At 41.0% G+C, this 24297-nt stretch overlaps 1 protein-coding gene across 1 annotated transcript in view; it reads right to left on the bottom strand.

The window, feature by feature from the left end:
• LOC136885355 (nephrin-like) overlaps window positions 1–24297 on the bottom strand; it is a 424800-nt gene that overhangs the window by 334438 nt on the left and 66065 nt on the right. The gene's annotated exons all lie outside the window — the stretch shown is intronic.

The following is a 24297-nucleotide window of genomic DNA, read 5'->3' as shown; positions in this document are numbered from 1 at the left end:
GCGCTCCTTCTCCATGACCATCTATGACAGTGATCAATAACTTATAAAGACATTCCAAAACTTTCTTATCCGATGGTTAGATGGCTCTGCCATCTATCTTCTAGCGATCTCTAGTTGACTAAACATAAATTAATTTCTGAAGATAGTTCATTTGATGTAATAGGTGAACTTTTTTGTTATTGTTTTTTGATGCGTCGAAGTTGTGAACACTTCACCTGTTCCTCCTCTAAGGTAACCTGCCCATCACATGCCTGTAACTAAGTTCTCTAGCCAATCAAACCAGGGGGAGTGTATGGAAATTTAGCCTATCAGTGCTCTGGATTTTAATTTAATCTGGAACTTTCCTCTACGAGCTATTTAAGGAGAGCACTTTAGGGCCGTCTTTTCTGATTTGCTCCAGTTATTGAGAGTGCCACTAGGAGGTTAGAGAGGGCAGGAGGCAGTGAGCGGCCGGCTTGAAGAAGATCCAGCGCTAAAAAGGCAATGGCAGAATTTACCTAAACATGTGATTGTGCCGGCATGTGTTTTCGAGGGGGAAGATTCCAGTAGTTTTCTTAAAATCTGATATGTAATATTTATTTTTGGGGGATGAAATGTAGGACCTTCTGCGCAGTCTTCGGACTCCATTTATATTTTCTACTGGGACAATATTTAATATAAGGGAGCACGAGTGGTGACTCTCTCCCCTTCTACTTTTGAGATGGGTGACTAAAATATCCATCTTCTAAATTTTTAAAATCTTGTATCGGCCTTTAAATTTCCCCCTTTCCATTTTTAGTATGGGATTATCCCCTGTGTCATTGATCTTAAGCCCACTTATGTTCTTGTTTCTTCTTTAATGTTCGTTAAAGAGTGCTGGTACTTCGTCTCCTTGCCTTTTGTTAATGGCCTGTTTTGTGTAACCTTCTTTTATCCTTAAGGCCTTGTAGTATGGATAATTATGCCCCTGTACATATTTTGTAGTTTTTCGGGTAACCGTGTCTACATTTAGGTTCCCTTTGGGAACAATACTTAACCTGATTGTGGTATTTTGTAATAGACAAGCCCACTATGAGGCAAACTGCGTATGCACACTATGAAGTGAGATCACCCCAGGGGTTACCGAGTGGAAGTGAGATTGTAAATAACATCTGACTGCTTGATTGAGGCTAGCCTCTATGCATTTTGGAGCTCAGACTATATAATATTTTACCTGTTCGGAGCAACCATGTTCTTTCATATGTAAATTAACGACTGGGAGTTTCTCCTAATTAATCTTGTACCTTATTAAGGACTTCTGAGTCCAATGCATTGTTCGAACTGATGAGCCCAATTGTCAATGCGAATATTCACAAATAATATTTCAACTGTTTCTTATTACGTCATTAAATTACTCTCTCTCTGAATTTTAAGAAAGGAAAGAAATACAGTTTCCAATGTTGTTAAAGTAAACTAAACGTTTGCTCAAACTAATCCCCTGTCCAGCCATTCAATCCAGTTGCTTACTATCCTCTGTGAGCCACGGAACCACGGTAATGATGATGATGATGATAATAATAATAATAATAATAATAATAGTTATATTTACGAGGGCCGGGCTGAGAGGCTCAGACGATTGAGGCGCTGGCCTTCTGACCCCAACTTGGCGGGTTCGATCCTGGCTCAGTCCGGTGGTATTTGAAGGTGCTCAAATACATCAGCCTGGTGTCGGTAGATTTTTACTGGCACGTAAAAGAACTCCTACGGGACTAAATTCCGGCACCTCGGCGTCTCCGTATACCGTAAAAGTAGTTAGTGGGGCGTAAAACAAATAACATTATTATTATTATTATTATTATTATTATTATTATTATTATTATTATTATTATTTCGGGGTTACCCGTGGAGCAGAAACAGGTTAAAGAAGGTGCTGGGGTGAATGGGTCTAACTACAATGTTAAGAATTGAATTTAAAACTTAAACTGAAGGTTATATTTTCAGAACTTCAAACGTAACAGTTTTTTTTTTCATGACAATATTACAGGTACAAGTAGCAATCATAAAACAAGTCTAGGAAAGACAAGATTAGTGGTTATAACAGATCCTGGGCTTCAAGCCCTCGCTTCACTTTTCCTGAGCTCCTAGCTCAAATTTACAACAGAGCACAAATTTATACAAGGGCCGAAATCCCCTAATTCAAAGAGCACTTGCTCCCAAAATTACAACATCTAGCCTTCAAGAGGCATTCATTAACCTTACAAAAACTTTGGAAAGGAGCAAACAGGCTCTCAGTTTTCCAAGCCTACTCAAGGCAACATCAACTTACAATTTATGGCCTCTCATGGCACAACTTACAATTGGAAAATGATTATACAGGGGCATTTAATACCCAACCTACTGGGCCTTCGTGGAAAAAGAACAACGGTTAAATAAATGGCCCGAACATTAAATGAATGGAGGCGAAAACTTGCACTACTAGATGTGAACACTTAAAACTTAAAGGGCACTAGGCCGACCAAACAGGGGATATTCCCAAACTACTGAGGTGACTCGTATAAGGGTAAATTACTGCATTACGGAAAGGAAGAAAAACAGTTACATAACGTAGTCACCTAAAACCAAGATGAAGGGGAGCTGGAGAGGGTACATCACTCTCTATCCCCGATTTACAGTTAAAGATTTTATAAAGTTTTTTCATTGGCCGGTAGAAAGTTACATTTTAGAAAAGTTGGCTTATCTAGTTAAAGATTCGGACCTTTCCCTCGGATTAAACTGCGGAGATTGCTACAACAAGAAAGATGGAATTATGTGGCCATTACCTTGAAGATGTAGTGCTGACCGATGAAAGAGGCCGCCCGCCTCCTGCTTTGACAAACACACTCAGTAAGATGACGATCAATTGGCCAAGAAACGTGAAAAGCCGCAGTTTATAAACCCTCAGGGAAGGTTCGAGATCATTCACAATTAGTCAAGACACACCCACTGAATTTTATTGGTAGATTTCAAAAGTAACACTCAGAATCGGAGAAGAAGCCTGTGATAGGTGGAAAATTAATTACAGAAATTAGTGATTGGTTGGATTCAAAACTGGCGGAAAGAAAAGGTAAATATTGCAAACCCAAAAATAAATGAACATCAATTACTTAAAACAACCTAGAAATACAAAACTTCTTGAAATCATAAGTTCTTTCACTTCGCACCAGGCTGCATGATCATAGTTTTTGGTAGTGTCATCTGTGGAAAAATGTCCAAACTTTTTGATGAATAGCAAACAAAACAAGGAGAAATTCACTCAGGTTAGGCAACTGCATAATAGCAAAATTACATAATATTTTATTGGTGACATCTTCTGATTAAATTTCTAAGTTGGTGTAGTTTCAGTTTCACAGTTCCACCAATAGAGGAGTTTATTTAGGCGCTAGTTTTAAATGCGCGGCGGTACAACAACAATAATAATAATAATAATAATAATAATAATAATAATTACAAAAGTTGGTTATCTAGTTAAAGATTCTGACCTTTCTCTCGGATTAAACTGCGGAGATAGCTACAACAATAAAGATGGAATTATGTGGCCATTACCTTGAAGATGTAGTGCTGACCAATGAAAGAGGCCGCCCGCCGCCTGCTTTGACACACACACTCAGTAAGAGACGATCAATTATTATTATTATTATTATTATTATTATTATTATTATTATTATTATTATTATTATTATTATTATTATCATTATTATTATATTTACGAGGTCTGTAATATCTTTCATTCTCTCGTAATTCGGTTGATCGGAACTCTTGAACTTCACTGTGGGTGTAGTCGAAGGATGATTTACCTGTACCCCTACATGTCATAAGGGGCTACTAAGAGGGGAGCAACCAAAGATCTGTACTCACGCTCTCGTCTTCTAACCCCAAAAACATGTCCATGATTCTATACACTTCTGCATAGCGTAGAAAATGTCCACGTACAATTTTTTCTTGAAAAGCCTGTCCCTTATACCGGACGCCAAAATGACCCGTATTTTTTTGCAAGTGAGACCATTTATTGCCAATTTTTTCAATTTTTCCCACCACGATTTTAAAACAGTCCTTATTATATTATAGACATCGTCTTGAACATAACAAAATCTCTATTTATATGCGAATCAGATCACAAGTCTCCAAACTATTGCTGGAAAAATAGGATTAACCATTTCATTTGAGAAACTAAAATAATGGCAATGGATCCCCTTTTAATATGCAGGGTTCTGATATGTGGGAATGAGAAATTGTAAAACAATTTAAATACCTTGGAGAAAGTATAACATACAATTTTAATGAAAAACGTTCTTAGTCAGAGAGAACGAATAAATTATCCAGAGCCCAAAAAGTAACCAGAAATACATACAACAAGAAATGTTTGTCAATAAATACAAAATTATAGTCAACCTGAAATAAGTTATGAACGTGAAATATTATTTAAACTAAGGCAAAATAATAAAACAGACAAAATTTTAAGAAGAGAAAGAAGAATAGTAAGAGCATGCACGCTTGCTTTGTCAGTGATAGTCCACGTGGAGTAGTTAAAGAGCACTCCGGTCCTGAAGCCGGTTCGCTTGTCAGGTCTCCAGTGTTGCGCAGCTGCAGGCAGTTCTGTCCAGTCTGCCCGCTCTCAATAGCTCAACGCAGAGTTGGCAACGCTGTGTATCGAGTTGGGGGAAAGTAATGTAAACACAGTCGGCCAACTTGGCTTCAAAAGCGTGCCGGTCGCCAACAAGGAAATAGCAAGAACTACATGTTGTGAAACAGGTTCATGTATCTCACCTCTGTTGACAGTGTTGCTCAGCGGAGTAACGTTTTGGTTTGCAAGGCCTGCAATGCAGGCGGGCCCTGAACAGACTTCCCTGACAAAAAAATATGAATTTCAACGGAATTTCATTCTCCACGGGAAAGGTAATATCACGATGTTCTTATTGAATGTGTTGAAAAAGTTATTTTTACAATTCGTAAGGAGAGGAATCGTCAGGCGGTTGCAACCAGCTGCTGTTATCTACCTGTATATTAAAATAGTTTACTAAAACAGTTTTGGCAAATCCGTTCATCCGTTCACTGGACCTATTTCCTTCATTTGTGTTTTACTCTCTCCGGAATTATTTGCCGGTGAATCATGAGGCATTGATAGATCTCTAAGTTCAGCCAACTTTGAGTAATCATAAAATCAAATCATCAAATGATCACTCTAATAATTGCAGGCGAAGGCTTACCCTCACCCGCAATACATTCTGTACTTAGCAGGTTGCTAAGCGACTAACACTTTCATTAATATTCTGATATATGCGATTTTCATCCTTAGTAATGTAATTGCATGCAGCCTGTGCCTGTCAAGCCAGAGAGTATACACTTCCTCTGATCATGGAAGAATACTATTCTCTGCTAGATACTCTTTGATTATCTACCCTTACGCAGCTGCCAAATATATTCAACAGATGGCAGAGCGTTGATAATAACTTGCATGACGCTAAGAGAAAAATTCTACGTACAAACAGACCCCATCATGACATACGCCTTTAAGTCCGCTATACACGTTCAATGCGGCTTGTCAATTCGATGTGAACAAGCCGAACGGACAAGCCGAATTGACCGTGTATATGCAAAAGTTTGTTCAAACGATGTGAGCTCAAGCCAGAAATTTGAACTGATGGCATGATGGAAATTCATCATTTTAGCTTGACGGCACGAATTGATCATGTGTGTGGGGGCGTCAGTTCAGTTCCTCAAATCAGCTGTTCTGCGCATTTGCACCAGTGATTGGCAAGTGTCCCGCGTATTTTTTGCCGTGTGCGTAGTCAGTACATTGATAGCCCTTTTTCAAGTGCCACCAGACTTTGCTAAAGTATATTTTTATTTACATTACATAGTGTTGTCAGTGCAATGAGTTCTTGGAGTAAGTATTTCCTTCTTCAGTTCATAGAGTTGTTCAGGGGGGAAGAATGCCTGCGGAAAATAAGATTATCATAAAGTGAAACGTGAGGCAGCTTATAATACGCTCGTAGAAAAAGTTGAAGAAATCGATCCTCTTGGCAACAAAACACTAGTGACAAAGAAGATAAACAGTTGGAGAACTGGATTTCGTAAAGAACTGTGTAAAACAGGCAGTTTGTTTAGTGGAATGAGTGCAGACGACGGGTATGTACCTAAACTATGGTACTTCGATCAATTGTTATTCCTGACGGATCAAGACGTACCAATGATGTCCAAATCTTCGTTATCAGTGTCCTTTTTCAACGGAGAAACACGGGGCAGCAGATCTAAATGTGTTTCTTCGTTCATCCGCAAATAACTATGTCAATCTTTGGGGTGGAACCGAAGCTCTTTTTAATTAAAGATTAACATGGGAGTACTGGGCTTGTTTTAAAAGCCAGTCTTTAACCCACACGTTCCGCTTGAATTGACTCCTTCTTTTCACAATTGCAATCCACTGCATCATACATCAGTAATAACTCATCGTCCGAAAACATTAAGTTGCAATTTCCGAAACACAAGCACGACCAAATTTTGGAGTTAACCACATCGAATTGACACACCAAACTGAACGTGTGTATGCGATTTCTGCGTCAGTTAGATTTGTCAATTCTGTCGAGCCGAATTGAACGTGTGTAGCGGACTTTAGACATTATCTGGGAGCACCTGTCGAGGGATAACCTAGCTACACTAGAAAGAGTGAAGGCCATGTACCTTAAACAAATTTTCTGCCTGGAAAAAAGCTCCTTCGAGACTCACAAGACAACCGGTCTATATAAAAGAAACGCGATTAAAAATACCATTACATTCCACGACACAATACTAAGCTTTACATCAAGGACTGCAGGATAAAAAATCGAATGTATGGATAGATTGTTAAAAACAGACAGCATGATGTCGTCAGAACGGATGAATTCTGACTACGAACTGCGGTTTAGGGATGGCGAATTTTTTAAAAATACCGATATATTGATATTGCGATATATTGAAAACTTATTTTTGATAATCGATATTTATTGCATATAATATATCGGTATATTCAAACGATATCGATATATCGCTAATGATAACCCAAGAGTCCAAGACCAACTACAATATCATCAGACCTCAATGCATATATATCAATATTGGTTTATTGTGCCTGTGCACCCGACTGGTTAGTTGAGTGAATCTTGCTACTGGAATTCGAGGTTTAATTATCCATGGAATATATCCATCAACGGCTGCTAATTTCAGATGAGCACCAGTCTGCACGGTTGCTGGGGTTATACTTTTCTCTGGTGAATAACATTAACTCAGACACTTAAGGTGTTAGAATTCGTGGTTGAATTAGGTTTTGATGTTTTCTACGTTACTGCTGATGCCATTTTACACACAATATTTTGGTAATTATATTTGATTCTGTTAATTATCTTGTTTTTCTTGGAACTGCCGTGGTCCCCCGTTTTATAGAACTTCAACATAATATCAAATCCTTGTATTTTGGAAAAAAAAATATAATTTGATATCGAGATATATCGATATTTTGGTTTGATAATAGGATAATATCGGCATGTCGATATCGAAGGTAATTTCGATATTTTAGTATATCGAAACGTCCCTAGGAGTTATCGGTGCCTACGAGATAAGTAAAGGTCTCTGCATGCACGGTCTCTTCAAGTACTAAATTGACAGAGTAGCAGCAGTTCAAATAGCGCCGCTGGATGTCAGGTTTTCCCTCCATTCCTCAGCAAGATTCAAATTTGCATTACGAGAATAACTTGCACATAAAAGCACATTACAAATACAAAACATTGCGTTTTGAGGAGGAAAGTGATATTTCTATGACGTTTAATGAAGAAAAATGAATGTATCACCCAGTAATTCAAGATAAGCTCATACGAATCAGGTAGTATAATTGCAGTCGGAAAGTTCACGTCCTAATAAAAATGAAAATACTCCACAGTATATTTTAAAACACTGCAGTATTCACATAGCCTACGTCGATGAATGCAGAGTGGGTGTCGGCCCACAAGTCGCCACGGCTGGTCCGTGGTCCAACAGCTCTGCACTCCGACCAGCCAACCGAGCAGAGGAGGGGTGGCCACGGCTCTAACGTGGTTCTTCACCTCTGTATTCGGGAGACGGGGCGGTGCTGGACCTCACGGCTGGTCCTCACTGTCGACTGTCCTGAGAATGGTTTTCCGTGGTTTTCCATTATCCTGCACTGAGACGAATGCCGGGGCAGTTCCTAGTATAGGCCACGGCCACCAACCCCCTCACTTTCTCCGAACATCTCCTTCACCGTAACAAATCTCCCGACCTGAGAGACGGCGTCACCGTCTAAGAGGCCCGCCTCCTCCTTCAGGTGAGGAATGAGAACATTTTAGTAGTAGTACATAGCCTAGTCTTGCCATGCAAATATGATGGACACCCTGAAGAAAGTGCTGGCATTGATTGCGGCTAGTTTTAGTAGAAATGCTAAAGCATGTGCTTTCAAAATGTTCACTACATACTACAGACTTCGAGGAAGGTAGCCACATGCTATTTTTCTCGTCACCCCGACATTATATAATTTTGACCCATTTTTCTCGTATTTCTGCATTTGCTCATGGAAAGAAATGGCACTACCTTTCTGAAGTTTACTTTGGCTGAATGTTACACAGCAATAAACCATTGTTTATCACGCGCAATAAACATCCCGTGAATAGAATGTTTACAATAAATACTCTCTCGGCTCTTGTATATTTATCAATATGCACAAAACATTTTCTTAATGTAAATCCACAGCTTGTTTAGTCATTTGACCGGGTCAGGAATGGAACGAATGAAGCCCCATCTAGCGGCGAGGATGGGAAGTGTGCCGGCTGCCGAAGCCTGTCGCACTTCTCTGGGACAATGATTAATGACTGACAGATGAAATGAAATGATATTGGAGAGTGTTGCTGGAATGAAAGATGACAGGGAAAACCGGAATACCCGGAGAAAAACCTGTCCTGCCTCCGCTTTGTCCGGCACAAATCTCACATGGAGTGACCGGGATTTGAACCACGAAACCCAGCGGTGAGAGGCTGGAGCGCTGCCACCTGAGTCACGGTGGCTTCGCGTTTAAATATAAACCATATACTCACCACAAGCTGAATACACAAATTAACGCCTCTTATAAATAATTTTAAGGCTTATCTCACTTAAAATCTCACTAACTTAACTTTTTGCTTCAGTTTCCATATACGTCTGTGTTATTAAACAGTGGAGGGCTAACACGAAGTCTTGCGGCGACTCTGGAACTAGAACGTATTTCGAGCTGTGTAAACTGCCATGCGAAGGCCTTATTTCTAATCACGTAGGCAACGGTGTTACATATTGCACCGTTTGTATTCGAATTATAGTCCAGCCTATCAGAGGCCTCAGATTGGATATTTCCAGGTTGCAATTCCATCTTCACTAGCGCCATCTCTTACAGAATTATCGGATGTGCGGATGTTGTTAATGACAACAATAATTCAGAGAAAAACGATACATTTGTGGAAAAACCGATATATAATGCTATAAATTGAATCAAAATTTCGGTATCGATATATCGATAAATCGAAAGGAAAATATCGGTATTTCGGAAAACGATATATCGTTGCCATCCCTATGCGGCGTGCTTCTTATTAAATGTTGATAAAACCATTGAAAAGGGCAGACATAATAATATGGCTACGTCGGGCATATCAAGACGAGTTATCTGACGTCTTTATGATGACTGCTGCGGGACAGAACGGGTCCTATAGTTATTATTATTATTATTATTATTATTATTATTATTATTATTATTATTATTATTATTATTATTATTATTATTATTATTATTATTGTACTGAGTCTAGCAAAGACATATCTTACAACACGAGTAGCACACCCCCTCACAAAACGCTGTAACAAGAAGTCGCCTTGAGTTTCTTGTGTAGCCTACTTTGGAGAGGAAATCTCAACAAAGTTTTGGTGAAGAAGACAAACATTCATTCTGCCATATGATAAGTTTCTGGGCTTTTGCCGTGTCAGGAAAATAACAAGAAACTCTTTGCGTTTCGCAGAGAACTTCGCTCCGAGTCTTCAGAAGAAAATCTCGACTGTTTCCGAGGAAGACTTCTACAATAATGAGGGTTTGAATTTCAGAATGCTTTACTGTTGGTCTATTTGGTAAGTGATACTCTCATTCCTCACCAGATGGCTCACTGTTAGCATTCCAAGTGGGAGCTGACGACACAATCGATCAGCTCATCTCCTTACTCTCAAGTCTTCCCAGCCCAAACATTTTCATAACTCTACTTCTTTGTCGGAATAAATTGTGCTGCTTTCATTTGGATCTTTTCCAATTCTCGTATCAAATAGACTGGTGTGGCTCCCGTACTCTGGAACCGTAACTATCATGTTAATATTACCATGACGAATGTAAGACCAAGTGTGAGGACGCAGCCATTAAAGCATGTTAGTTTGTGGTCCCGCCACTACAAGCACTGCAAGCGATTATATCCAACACGTGCTCCAGTAATCCGGGTGCAGAAAAGTGCGGGAGACGTCACTGTGCGAGATATCTCTCTGAATAAGTGGAATTTTCTTTGCTAAGTTCCTAAACTCAGTTCACTGTGTTTGTGTACTTCAAGCATGTACCTTATGTGGCTTGATTAATTTAATAGTTCAGCATGCCGTACTGTTTTGTGCCTGCCTGTAAGTCAGGCTATGGTACAGTAGTTGATGATTGCGATTTTTTCACCACCGAAGGATAGAAATCGATTTGGAAAATGGACCAGAGCTACTCCACGGAAGGATACTGAGTCAACGAGTAATAGCAGAATCTATCATGTTCATTTCTCTGACGATTTGACAGTAAAATCAGATAATTTTATAGTGAATGGTGAAAAAGTGGATATCTCTCGTGTGAGATGGAAATTACGTCCAGGAACAGTATCTCACATTTTCCTTAATTTGCCGAAATACCTTTCAAGTGAGATTTAGTCCCGTGAGAATCCCAACAGGAAAAAGAACCTAGACACCATCAGGAAAAGAAGAAAGAAGTTTGAAGACGGGAGTGCAGCAGCGAATCGTGAATTAAAAGGTCAGTCTTCTTAGGTTTTTTTTTTTTTTTTTTTTTTTTGCTACTTGCTTTACGTCGCACCGACACAGATATGTCTTATGGCGACGTTGGGATAGGAAAGGCCTAGGAAGTGGAAGGAAGCGGCCGTGGCCTTAATTAAGGTACAGTCCCGGCATTTGCCTGGTGTGAAAATGGGAAACCACGGAAAACCATCTTCAGGGCTGCCGACAGTGGGGCTCGAACCCACTATCTCCAAAAGGTCAGTCTAATGTTCATGGGTTTTTGTTTTAATATACATGTGCTATTTATCTGTATATGTACACTCAAGTAACCTGTGCTTTCCGCAACTTGGGATGCAGGCCGTAGCTCTTATTTCCATTGTACCCTGCCGTGGTATAGTAATTGTAATCTCTCATTTTTCTTCTTGTTATCGATTTTGCCCAGCTGTGGACCACGAAAATAACTCCTTCTTTGGCGCCAGTACTTCTTCATCTTCCTGCTTCCTGCTTCTTTCCTTTCAGCCGTCCATTGTTTTTTCTTCTTGGTCGCTTTTTCTGGCTCTAGAAAACCCTTAAATGTGTGTAACTTCTTTCTGAATGTCTTGATGTCTTGATGTGTGATGTTCGTTTCTTGCAAATCCTTCTTCGTGTTAACAAACCATTTTTCATAAGAGCTGCCTTTCCTATTAGGCTTATTGAAGTGGTTAAAGATTTTCTTAGCAAGTCTGTGATCAGGCATTCTTGAAATATGTCCAAAAAATGTAACTCTTCGCTTTCGAATGGCATCTGAAATCCTACTGCACGTTTTATATATTTCTTTGTTACTGCGTAATCGATATGTGTCAGTACATTTCTTTGGAGCGAGGATTTTTCTTAAACTCTTTCTTTCCTTCTTCTCAATTACTTCATTGTCTTTCCTGGTTGTTAATCCCAAGCATTCTGAAGCATACAAGCACTCTGGTTGAATTACTGCCTGATAGTGGAGTAGTTTTGTCCTAATAGGGATCGCTTTCTTGTTGTATGTGTTTTTTTGTAAGGTGGCTTTCTGGCTGTCTCGCGGTTTGCTTCTTTTTTTTTGCTAGGGGCTTTACGTCGCACCGACACAGATAGGTCTTATGGCGACGATGGGATAGGAAAGGCCTAGGAGTTGGAAGGAAGCGGCCTTGGCCTGGTGTGAAAATGGGAAACCACGGAAAACCATCTTCAGGGCTGCCGATAGTGGGATTCGAACCTACTATCTCCCGGATGCAAGCTCACAGCCGGCCAACTCGCCCGGTGGTTTGCCCATTAGGTTGTATTATCTCACCAAGGTATTTGAATATAACAACTTTATTTATCTTATCATTGCTTGTTGTTACTATGTATCTTGGGGCTTCTTTAATGTTGGTCATGTAATGTGTCTTTACAAATGATATCTGCAGGCCGGTTTTCATTGCTACCTATTTTAAAGTGTTAACTTGTATTATTGCCGATTCAGTATTTTCTGATAACAGTACAAGATCGTCAGCAAATTCTAAGCAGTTCATAGTGATGTTCTCTTTCTTGTATCCTATCCTTATTTGGTCTTTAATACCTTTTTCTGCGAGTTATTTTTCCCATTCTTTGATGACCTTATTCAGGACACAATTGAACAGCAATGGGGATAGGCATTTTTATACACGTATTAGTTACGGAGTAATGCGTTTCCTCTGGCATCATTCCTAAGACCAGCTGATCGGTACTGTGGAGCTTGCCTACTCTAGCGCAGGCTGGTGGGGCGCGCTTGACCTCGAGGAGTCCTCACACTTGTTCTTATATTCGTCACGGTATTATGACAGATGTAATAGTGTGGGCCGTGAAGTAGATGATTCGTGAGATAAGGGAAGCAACGAAAGATATAAGAAACAGTGTTCTTGTTTCGCAGCCATAGCTAATGATGACGTCTGTAGTGCTGCAGGCTGTTAGGCCGCGTAGCCGACGTCTGGCCATCGTTCAAACTGTCACCGCTGCATGCGGCCGTTCCGAACATTGAAGACCTCACAGTCTCGTTTTACTGCGTACTCAACGACTGACTGCACTCCTATCCACTGCCCGATCTCCATAGACATTTTTAAGCGCCTCTAAATGTTTGCAACGCTCTCCTTCACATGAAAAAAACTTCAATGACAGCTCTCTGTTTTGTACTTACGCCATATGCAGTACCATTTGACAACAAAACTATTACGTTAACATAACAAGGAAAGGATCAAAACCCCGCTGTAAGTGGGGGAGGCATACGAAGAACACACCCGCGGTAGCCACGATACCCCTTGCCTGTCGTAGGAGGCGACTAAAAGGGGCGACCAAGGTATGTTGGACTTCGAACATTGTGATTAGTACCATTACGTGGGGAATATCATGGGTGAACATTACTTGCGATTGTTACCACCATGTCCGACTCGTTGGCTGAACGGTCAGCGTACTGGCCTTCGGTTCAGAGGGTCCCGGGTTCGATTCCCGGCCGGGCCGGGGACTTTTAACCTTAATTGGTTAATTCCAATGGCACGGGGGCTGGGGGTATGTTCTGTCATCATCATCAATTCATCCTCATCACGACGCGCAGGTCGCCTACGGGAGTCAAATAGAAAGACCTGCACCTGACGAGCCGAACCCGTCCTGGGATATCCCGGCACTAGAAGCCATACGACATTTCATTTTCATTACCACCATGTAGTTGTTGTTGGATTTCAACTTTATTATCACTTGTAATGTTAAGCTAGTAGTACCAGGTGAGTTGGCCGTGCGGTTAGGGGCACACAGCTCTGAGCTTGCATTCGGGAGACAGTGGGTTCGAACCCTGAATATGGTTTTCCATGGTTTCCCATTTTTAAACCATGCAAATGCTGGGGCTGTACCTTATTTAAGGCCACGGCCGCTTATTTCACATTCCTAAGCCTTTCCCATCTCGTCGTTACCATAAGACCTATCTGTGTCGGTGTGACGTAAAACAAAATTGAAAAAACCTAGTAATAAGCTCAACCTATAGCACTGTAAGCTGTAGTGGTAAGCACATGAAATGCTTAAGTTGTGTGTGAATTTGTATATGATGATGCTACATTTAGAATATGAAACTAGTAGTATTTCTTGTAATATTTTATTTCCATGGAATTGCTTTTTGTAGTCTTGTTGTTGTTGGATAATTATGTTTTAACTTTATTGTCACACTAATGCAAGTGACCATTGTCACCGGGGTATTTCCCGATTGCGGTGTATTTGTTAATAATAATATAAGGAAAACCATGGGTTTACGTTACCTAGGAGCAGTACCATTATTTGAAGAATACAATGGGTCTGGGCGTTGCCTGTGATTAGTACCATCGTGTGCGTCCCACCGATACGGGAGAGTGGGCACTCGGCTCGGCTGCACACACTGGGGTCTAGCGAGAATATGTGCCGAGCGCTGCGCTTGAATGTTTGGTTCCACGGTGTTCAGAATGGGTCTGCGTTCCTTATGAGTAGTAGCCTTATGTGAGGAACACCATGGGTCTGCGTTGCTTGTGAGTAGTAGCGTTATGTGAGAAATACCATGAGTCTGCGTTGCTTGTGAGTAGTAGCGTTATGTGAGGAACACCATGAGTCTGCGTTGCTTGTGAGTAGTAGCCTTATGTGAGGAACACCATGGGTCTGCGTTGCTTGTGAGTAGTAGCGTTATGTGAGAAATACCATGAGTCTGCGTTGCTTGTGAGTAGTAGCGTTATGTGAGGAACACCATGAGTCTGCGTTGCTTGTGAGTAGTAGCCTTATGTGAGGAACACCATGGGTCTGCGTTGCTTGTGAGTAGTAGCCTTATGTGAGGAACACCATGGGTCTGCGTTGCTTGTGAGTAGTAGCCTTATGTGAGGAACACCATGGGTGTGCGTTGCTTGTGAGTAGTAGCCGTATGTGAGGAACACCAAGGGTGTGCGTTGCTTGTGAGTAGTAGCCTTATGTGAGGAACACCATGGGTCTGCGTTGCTTGTGAGTAGTAGCCTTATGTGAGGAACACCATGGGTCTGCGTTGCTTGTGAGTAGTAGCCTTATGTGAGGAACACCATGGGTCTGCGTTGCTTGTGAGTAGTAGCATTATGTGAGGAACACCATGAGTCTGCGTTGCTTGTGAGTAGTAGCGTTATGTGAGAAATACCATGAGTCTGCGTTGCTTGTGAGTAGTAGCGTTATGTGAGGAACACCATGAGTCTGCGTTGCTTGTGAGTAGTAGCCTTATGTGAGGAACACCATGGGTCTGCGTTGCTTGTGAGTAGTAGCGTTATGTGAGGAACACCATGGGTCTGCGTTGCTTGTGAGTAGTAGCGTTATGTGAGGAACACCATGAGTCTGCGTTGCTTGTGAGTGGTAGCCTTATGTGTGGAACACCGTGGGTCTGCGTTGCTTGTGAGTAGTACAGGGCCGGATTAAGAGGGGGGCTAAAGGGGCTGCAGCCCCGGGCCCCGCGTGCCAAGGGGCCCCGGCGCTTGGCCGAACCAAAAATAGTATAAAAAGGCCTGCTGCTCCAACTCCGTGCATGTATATGAATATTTACGCTCGCAAAATATCGAACACGCACTCTTCCTTCCTTCTTATCAGTTGTCCGCTTTAGTATTTCATCACTGCTAGAATCAAGTCTACGAATCTTCGCTATTTACGCACTGTAATTATTGTAAAGGTTATTGTTGACGAAAATTTAAATCTGGCAGCTTGAGAGTACGGGCAGAGGGGGAAGGTGGTGGAGAGGTCTAGAAAGTGAGCGGGAGGGGACAGGGGAAGCACGGTGGAATGCGCATGCTATACTATATCTTTGCATCAGGAAGATAACTTCCAGTTCACCTCTCATTATTGAACCATTCGTAAGTTGCAACTGTAATGTTCTTGTAAAATGGATAGAAAATATCCTAGTGGTGCCAAAAAACGTAAGTTCTGTTTTGTATGTCGATTTGATAGTGATGATGAGACAAATGTAAAATATGTTTTGGCATTATGAAATATTAACATAAAAAATAGAGAAAAATTGCAGTCTATTTAAATACTTCCCTATTCATTAATTTAAGTGGAGGTAGTTCTATAACGACTTCAGTATGCTAGTCTTACGTGATGTTACGAAGAAGGGGCCCCACATTTTGAAATAGCCCAGGGCCCCCAAACACCTTCATCCAGCACTGGAGTAGTAGCCTTATGTGATGAACACAATGAGTCAGCGTTGCTTGTGAGTAGTAGCCTTATATGAGGAACACCATGGGTCTGCGTTGCTTGTGAGTAGTAGCCTTATGTGAGGAGCACCAGGGGTCTGCATTGCTTGTGAGTAGTGCGCTTATGTGAGGTATACCATGAGTCTTCGTTGCTTGTGAGTAGTAGCCTTATGTGAGGAACACCATGAGTCTGCGTCGCTTATGAGTAGTAACCTTATGTGAGGAACACCATGGGTCTGCGTTGCTTGTGAGTAGTAGCCTTATGTGAGGAACACCATGGGTCTGCGTTACCTGTCAGTGATGCCATTATATGTGACATACCATGGGACTACATTACCTGTAATTAGGACCACCATGCGACGAACACCATGAATCTACGTTACCTGTAATTAGTGGCACTGTAGGAGGAACACCGTAGTTCTGCTTTACCAGTGATTAGTATTATTATGAAGGGCCTCAATTTTGGGCCCCTTCGGACTAGCATCAACCCAGGAAAAAAGGAATTATGAATTAGATCCATGGTCACTGTTTCATCACCAATCATCATTTGTTTGAAGTTCTAGTCAGTGGATACATTTTGAAGTTTTAATTATCGTTTCATTTTGTTGCATCTTGTGTCATTAGGCGCCCCTCTATCTGTTATACCCCTTTTTATAATAATAATAATAATAATAATAATAATAATAATAATAATAATAATAATAATAATAATAATAATAATAATTGTACCGTGAGGTACACCTCAACGCCTCACATTTAAATCTTGCGTCTAAAAGAACTCCTCTTCTGGAGAAATCTTGAACTGAAAACTACACCTACTTAAACCGTTACTCAGTAAATGTCACTACAGAAATCTCATGAAATTTTGTTATTTTGAAGTTTCATGTACTGTATGAAATTCTACGTGTTTTGTTTACCATTTATCAAGAAGTTTGGACTTTCTTCAACAGAGGTCACTGCTAAAAAACTACCATGCACCCTGGTGCGAAGTGGAAGAACTTTGATTTGAAGAAGTTTTGTATTCATAAGTTAGTTTTTTACGAAATTATGTTCATTCATTTTTGGGTTGGCAATATTGATCTTTTCTTTCCGCAAGTTTTGAATTGAGCCAATCATGAATTTCTGTAATTAATTTTCTGCCTATCACAGGCTTCTTCCTCGATTCTGAGTGTCACTTTTGATGCTATCCAATAAAATTGAGAGGGTGTGGCTGGTTTATTCATGAAAGGTCTCGAACTTTCCCTGAGGGTTTATAAACTGCGGATTTTCTCGTCTCTTGGCCATTTCATCGTCGTCTAAGAGTGTGTGTCAAGCAGGAGGCGGGAGGCGACTCTTCCATCAGGCAGCAGTTCTTCAGAAAGGTAATGGCCATCTAACATCTTACCTTTGCTAGCTCCACAGTTTAACCTGACGGAAAGGTCCGAAACTTTAACTATGTAACCAACTTCTCTAAAATGTAAGTTCTGCCGGCCAATGTAAAAGTTCATAAAATCTTTAACTGTAAATGTACCCTCTCGTTCTCCCCTTAATATTGGTTTGAGCTGACTACGTTTTGTAACTGGTCATTTTCCTTTCCGTAATGTCTTAATTTATTCTTATACAAGTCACCTCCATAGTTTGGGAATAGCCCCTGTTTCATCGGCCTAGTGCCCTTTAGGGTTTTAAGAATTCACATCTAGGAGTGCAATTATTCGCCTCCATTCAACTTGTGTTTCGGGCCATTTACTTAACCTGTTCTTTACTGCTACGGCCCAATAGGCTGGGTACTAGATACCCCTGCTTCAAATTTTGTAAGTTGTGCCTTGATGGCAAGTAAGTAAAATTTTCTGATATTGCCTTGTGTAGGCTTGAGAACTGAGAGGACGTTAGCTCTTTTTCAGTTGTTGTAAAATTGCCTCTGGGAGGCCGGATTTTGTAATTGCTGGAGCAAGGGCTCATGTATTAGGGGATTTCTGCCATTAAGTAAAGTTGTGATCTTTGTAAATTCGAGCGTGTAGCTCAGGAAATGTAAGCGAGGGGCTTGAAGCCCAGGACTTGAAGAATTCAATACCTGGTATTGTACTGGACTCATTTCCAACTTGCCTATAGGACCTGTATATTGTTATTTGTCGATTTTTTTTTAAATTCTAAAAAAGAAAAGAAAATATAACCTTTGTTAAAGTTGTAAATTCCAGACTTTGTAGTTAGAACCATTCACCCCGGCACCTTCTTTCACCTCTGCGTCCACGGGTAACCCAGTAATAATAATAATAATAATAATCCTCGTGTGGGGATTTACCGGTTACCTCCATCGGGCGCGTCCCATTGGAATTGGGGAAGCTCGCTGGCTCTGCCGCCAGCAGAGTCAGAGGGTAGTAGCGAAATAAAATACCACCGTGAAAAAGCAACTGGGCCCTTGCCAGGGTTACGGCGAAGACTGGTAAATAACCAGAAGCCAGAAAACATCTTGAGGCAACCTCTAGGGCTAACAACCCTAGTTGTAAAAGGATGGGTACCCGTCCAAAGCAAAGTCAAGTCAAAAAGCATGATGGCACATTTCAAGAAACATACCCCAGGGGGTAAATCTTCGGATAAATCCCTCGTCGTGAATGCCACGGAGCACGAGTCTCGTTCGGATTCTGGGGGAGACTCGACATCATGAAAGAGACGAGTCGGAGCGTCTCGGTGTACCCCGAAGGTTCAAAAACTCAGGCCAAAATCTAAAACCTTTCTAGCAACTTTCAACATAAATTCACTTACACAAACCGGCAAGCTGAAAACCCTCACCAAAGCTCTTCACGAAAATCAGATATCCATAATGGCCCTACAGGAAACAAGATATCCAGATGAAGAGATTTTTGAATCCGAAGGCTACCGATTTTTCAAGAGCAAAGCGCAAAGAGGAATCCTCAATGGAGCTGTGATGCTTGGAACCGCGTTTGCTGTTAGAACCAAAATCCTTAAATCGGTTGCAAATTTCGAACCTGTGAATGACAGATTGTCTATACTCACAATTAAATGCGCGAACAAAACCTACGCCCTAGTTAACGCACATGCTCCTACAAACGATAAGAACAAGTCTGATCCAGACGAAGTTGATAATTTCTGGGACCTACTGGATGAAAAATTGAACAAAATCCCGAAACACCATGTCAAGCTCCTTTTGGGTGACTTCAATGCCCAGCTAGGTCGTGAACAGAAGTACAAGAAAGTTATAGGAAATTATCCTGCTCACAAAAGAACCAATCCCAACGGCAAAAGACTGGTGTCCATTTGCGAAAATCACAACCTGCAGGTCACTTTCGCCATCTACCCAGAAAGCAAATGACTTGGCGTTCTCCCGTCCAAGCTCTCGGAGAGTTCCAAATTGATCACGTTGCAATCTCCAGGAGAAACAGCCCTGAGGTTATGAATGTCAAGGTAAAGAAAGGCATCAATGTGGTCTCTTATCAAATTCAAACAAATTCCCGTAAACACAAGGAAGACAACCAAACAGATCACACGCTTCTACAATGATAAACTTCGGCAAAGGGTCGAGGAGTTCCAGGAGAAGGCTAGACCAAATGACTGTGACGTTAACAACGCCAAAAGTCTCCTTTTTGAGGCCGCCGAAGACGTTGCGGAAATCGAGAGAAGCAAAAAGCATGCCTGGTGGAATAGTACTTGCGAATCAGTCCTCCAAGAAACACTCAATGCGTGGAAACAGTACTACTCTACGAAATCAGACAATGATTGGAAAACCTTCAAAACCCAACGTGCCCAAGCAGCTAGGGTGTTCAGAACTGAGAAACGTAAATACGAAAAATCTCTCATTGAAAAGATAGAACAAAACTTTAGGAAGAATGAAAGCAGAGTGTACTACAGAGCCTTCAAACGCAAACTCACTGGCTATAAACCACCATCTCTATGCTTTGAGCGAAAGGACGGCACACTGGCGACGTCAAATGAAGAAAATTGCAGCATTCTGGCAGATTACTTCAAGAATTTACTTAATTGCTCTAAGCCGCAAAGCCCCATTGAGACCAGACCACCCGACAGAGATGAAATCAAGCGCCACATTGCCCGTCTCAAAAATAACAAAACGCCAGGGGAAGACTCAGTAGTAGCAGAACTATGGAAATATGCCCCAGAGGAATCACTTGATATCTTGCAAAAGCAAATAGAAGAAACTTGGAACAAGGAGACCCTACCCGAAGATTGGAAAATAGCTTTGATCCATCCATTGCACAAAAAAGGCAGCATGAAGAACATCAACAGCTACAGAGGAATATCTTTGCTACCCGTGACTTACAAAATTCCAACACTTGCCATCCTGGAGCGTTTGGAAGCACAAGTCGAACATCAAATGGGTGAATACCAAGGAGGGTTCAGGAAAGGTCGCTCAACAGCTGAACAGATCCAAAATCTCAAAACGATCATCAGATATTGTACACTAAGGTCCAAGAAGTATGTGTCTGTCTTTGTGGACTTTAAGAAAGCGTACGACTCCATTGAAGTCCTGCTAAACATCTTAAATGAATTTGGAGTTGATTTGAAACTGCTGGCATTAATTAGAGCCACCCTGACCGATACAAAATCCAAGGTGAAGTTCCACGGATGTCTCTCGCATTCCTTTGACATCAAAACAGGAGTCCGACAAGGTGATGGGCTATCCCCGATACTCTTCAACTGTGTTCTTGAAAAGATCATCAGAACCTGGCGGTGAGATTACAGGAAACCAACTACAGTCCATTGAGAATAGGAACCAAATCCAAGGGGATCGCAACAGACTGCTTAGCATTTGCCAATGATATTGCTGTTCTCTCAAACGACATAGAAACCGCTAGAACTCAAGTTGAAATTTTAAAGGAAATTGCCGAACAAACTGGTTTGGAGATATCGTTTGAGAAAACAGAAGTCATGACTAACATCTAAGAGGCTCCATCAAAACTCCATACAAAATACGGGGACATCACCCGAGTAGACAAATTCAAATACCTGGGTGAGATCATCATGAAAAATGGACTGGACAAAGAAGCACTTCAGGAGCGAGTACGCAAACTAGAAATAGCCTACCAACCATCCCGCACAATCTACAACAAAAAATGCCTTTCCCAAAACACTAAGATACGTCACTATGAAATAGTTCTGAAGCCAGTAGTTCTATATGCAGCCGAAACCCTGTCTCTAAATGCCAACAAAGGACTCCTTGAAGAACTGGAGAAAAGAGAACGCAAAATTTGTGAGAGGAATCTTGGGATCAAAGTACAGAAATGGAACCCATCAAAAGAGATCTAACAAGGAAATCTACAGCAAAATAGAGAAAATTACTGACACAATCAGAAAAAGACGGACACGATTTTACGGTCATCTGAAAAGAATGGACGGAAGAAAGTTAACTAAAGAAATCTTTCACTTTTTTGATTCAAACCCCAAAACCACAATTCCCTGGTTTAGAAATACCATTTTGCAACTGCTACATATCTCAGCTGAAGACGCCCTTAACAGAGATCTCTTCCGCAAGAAAATATTTACGAACGGGCTAAACCGAGACGAGCAACTGAAGAGAAGACACGGTGCCCCTTGGACAGAGGAGCGCAAGCAGGCCCACTCGCAAAGAATGAGGGAAATTTGGGCTCTAAAGAAGGCCAAATTCAGTGTCAAATGCAACAAGACTTAACGTGGTCGTTGATGGCCCCAGCGAATTATATATATATTTTACCGGGCGGTACATCTATACACCGCACATTTGAATTTTCCTCCTTAAGTAATCCCCTACAGGAGAAACTCTGAAGTTGAAAATCTGAATCAATTCTACTGTTTCTTAAAAGATGTCACTACTGTACATTGTGTAATTGTGAAGTTTTCTTAACTGTGTCAATTGCGACGTGTTTTTGTTTGCTATCTAGTAAAAAGTGTGGACATCCTCTTCTAGATGTCACTGCCTAAGAACTATAATTGTGCACCTTGGTGCGAAGTGATGGAACTGTTTTTGAAGAAATTTGGTATTCATAAGTTTGTTCATTGTTAAATTTCTTCCTTCATTTTTGGGTTGGCAATATAACCCTTCTCTTTCCGCCAGTTTTGAATTTAACCAGTCATAAATTTTGTTAAGTAATTTTTAACCAATCCTGTATGTCTTCTCCAATTTTGGATGTAACTTTTCTATCCACCAATAAACGGAGGGTGTGTGGCTGTTTTCTTTCACGGAAGGTCTCGAAACTTCCACGACGGTATAAAACTGCTGACGTTCATGGCTCTTCGCCACTCGTATAACATCTACTCAGTGTGTGAATATTCAGCAGGGGGCGGGAAGCGCCTCGTCCTTCAGACAGCAGTTCTTCAACAAGGTAATGGCCTGTTAACATCTTTATTTGTGGCTACCTCAGCAGTTTAACTCTCGGGGAAGTTTCGAAACCTTTAATATGTAACCTACCACTTTAAAATGTAAATTTCTCTTCTGTCTATGTAAAAACTACAAATCTCTTTAACTGTAAAGCGGGGATAGAGAGTGATTTACCCTCTCGAGCTCCCCTTCATTTTGAAATTGAGGTGACTACGTTTTCATAATCGTTTCTACGCTTCTTTAACGTATTAAAGTTTTCTCATACGGGTCACCTCCCTAGCTTGCGATTAATCCCTGCGTATCGGCCTAGAGCCATTTAAGTTTTAAAAAGTGTATTTAGGAGTGCAAGTTCACGCCTCCAGTCCTTTCTGTACTTTGGGCCAGTAACTTAACCTGATGTTTTGTTTTCATTGCGAAGGCCCTGTAGGTTGGGTATTAAATACCTCTGTTTGTTTGTGTGCCTTGAGGGCAGATAGAAGTGAAATTCGTTGTGTACTTTGATAGGCTTGAACTTTGAGAGCGGGTCTGCTCTTTCCTAAATTTGATTTCTGTGTGTCTCTAGGAGGCTTAACATTGTAATTATGAGCAAGTGCTCCTTGGCATGATTGGGTTTTCTGCCCCTTTGTTCAATTTTGTACCTTGGTAAAGTTGGGCTAATAGCTCAAGGATTGTGATTGTGGGCCTCGACTTCTTAATTCGTTGATCTACTACTTGGTACCTGTTTGTTGTTGTTGAGTCATCAGTCCATAGACTGGCTTGATGCAGCCCTCCATGCCACCCTATCCTGTGCTAACCTTTTTATTTCTACGTAACTATTGCATCCTACATCTGCTCTAATCTGTTTGTCATATTCATACCTTGGTCTACCCCTACCGTTCTTGCCACCTACACTTCCTTCAAAAACCAACTGAACAAGTCCTGGGTGTCTTAAGATGTGTCCTATCATTCTATCTCTTCTTCTCGTCAAATGTAGCCAAATCGATCTACTCTCACCAATTCGATTCAGTATCTCTTCATTCGTGATTCGATCTATCCATCTCACCTTCAGCATTCTTCTGTAACACCACATTTCAAAAGCTTCTATTCTCTTTCTTTCTGAGCTAGTTATCGTCCATGTTTCACTTCCATACAATGCCACGCTCCACACAAAAGTCTTCAAAAACATCTTTCTAATTCCGATATCAATGTTTGAAGTGAGCAAATTTCTTTTCTTAAGAAAGCTCTTCCTTGCTTGTGCTAGTCTGCATTTTATGTCCTCCTTACTTCTGCCATCGTTGCTTATTTTACTACCCAAGTAACAATATTCATCTACTTCGTTTAAGACTTCGTTTCCTAATCTAATATTTCCTACATCACCTGCCTTCGTTCGATTGCACTCCATTACTTTTGTTTTGGACTTATTTATTTTCATCTTGTACTCCTTACCTAAGACTTCATCCATACCATTCAGCAACTTCTCGAGATCTTCTGCAGTCTCAGATAAAATAACAATATCATCGGCAAATCTCAAGGTTTTGATTTCCTCTCCTTGGACTGTGATTCCCTTTCCAAATTTCTCTTTGATTTCCTTTACTGCCTGTTATATGTAAACATTGAAAAGGAGAGGGGACAAACTGCAGCCTTGCCTCACTCCTTTTTGGATTGCTGCTTCTTTTTCAAAGCCCTCGATTCTTATCACTGCAGACTGATTTTTATACAGGTTGTAGATAATTCTTCGTTCTCGGTATCTGATCCCTATCATCTTCAGAATCATAAATAGCCTGGTCCAATCAACATTATCGAATGCCTTTTCTAGAT

Source organism: Anabrus simplex, chromosome 14 (assembly GCF_040414725.1).
Source record: "Anabrus simplex isolate iqAnaSimp1 chromosome 14, ASM4041472v1, whole genome shotgun sequence".
NCBI lineage: Eukaryota > Metazoa > Arthropoda > Insecta > Orthoptera > Tettigoniidae > Anabrus > Anabrus simplex.
This window is presented reverse-complemented; position numbering and strand designations above follow the sequence as displayed.